Here is a 1117-nt window from a genome sequence, read left to right on the forward strand (position 1 = left end):
TTTCCTTCTGGATAGATGCCCAGTAATGGGATTGTAGGATCAAATGGGAGGTCTAGGTTGAGTTCTTGGAGGTTTCTCCATACTTCCTTCCAAAAAGGTTGTATTAGTTTGCAGTCCCACCAACAGTGTAAAAGTGTTCCTTTCTCTCCACATCCGTGCCAGCATCTGTAGTGTTGAGATTTTGTGATATAGGCCATTCTCACTGGGGTTAGATGATATCTCAGCATGGTTTTAGTTTGCATTTCTCTAATAATTAGGGATGATGACCATTTTTTCATGCATTTAACAGCCATCTGTCTATCCTTTGTAGAGAAGGTTCTGTTCGTCTCTCTTCCCCATTGATGTATGGGATTGTTGGTTTTTTCTTATGGATTAATTGAAGTTCTGTATAGATCCTAGATATCAAACTTTTGTCTGATTCAAAATATACAAATATCCTTTCCCATTGGGTAGGTTGTCTATTTGCTTTGGCTGTTATCTCCTTGGCTGTACAGAAGCTTTTCAATTTAAGTAAATCCCATTTGTTTATTGTTGAGGTTGTTGCTATTGCCATGGCAGTCTTCTTCATAAAGTCTTTCCCCAGGCCGATATCTTCCAGTGTTTTTCCTGTTCTTTCTTTGAGGATTTTTATCATTTCATGCCTTAAATTTAAGTCCATTATCCATCTTGAATCAATTTTGGTGAGTGGAGAATGGTGCAGGTCTGGTTTCCATCTTTGACATGTGGATATCCAATTCTCCCAGCACCATTTATTGAACAGAGAGTCTTTCCCCCCAGTGGATGGTCTTGTTAGGTTTGTCGAAGATTAGGTGGCTGGAACTTGCTGGTTTCATTTTCTGGTTTTCTGTTCAATTCCAAATGTCTATGTATCTGTTTTTGTGCCAGTATCATGCTGTCTTGACCACTATGGCCTTGTAGTACAGCCTACAATCTGGTATGGTGATACCTCCAGCTTTGTTTTTATTACTAAGAACTGCCTTAGCTATATGGGGTTTTTTCTGGTTCCATACCAAACACAGAATCATTTTTTCCAAGTTTTGAAAATAGGATGTTGGTTTAATAGGGATGGTGTTGAATCAGTAAATTGCTCTGGAAAGTATAGACATTTTAACAATGT

This window comes from Otolemur garnettii, unplaced genomic scaffold (assembly GCF_000181295.1).
Source record: "Otolemur garnettii isolate 467f Iridium unplaced genomic scaffold, OtoGar3 scaffold00064, whole genome shotgun sequence".
Classification (NCBI taxonomy): domain Eukaryota; kingdom Metazoa; phylum Chordata; class Mammalia; order Primates; family Galagidae; genus Otolemur; species Otolemur garnettii.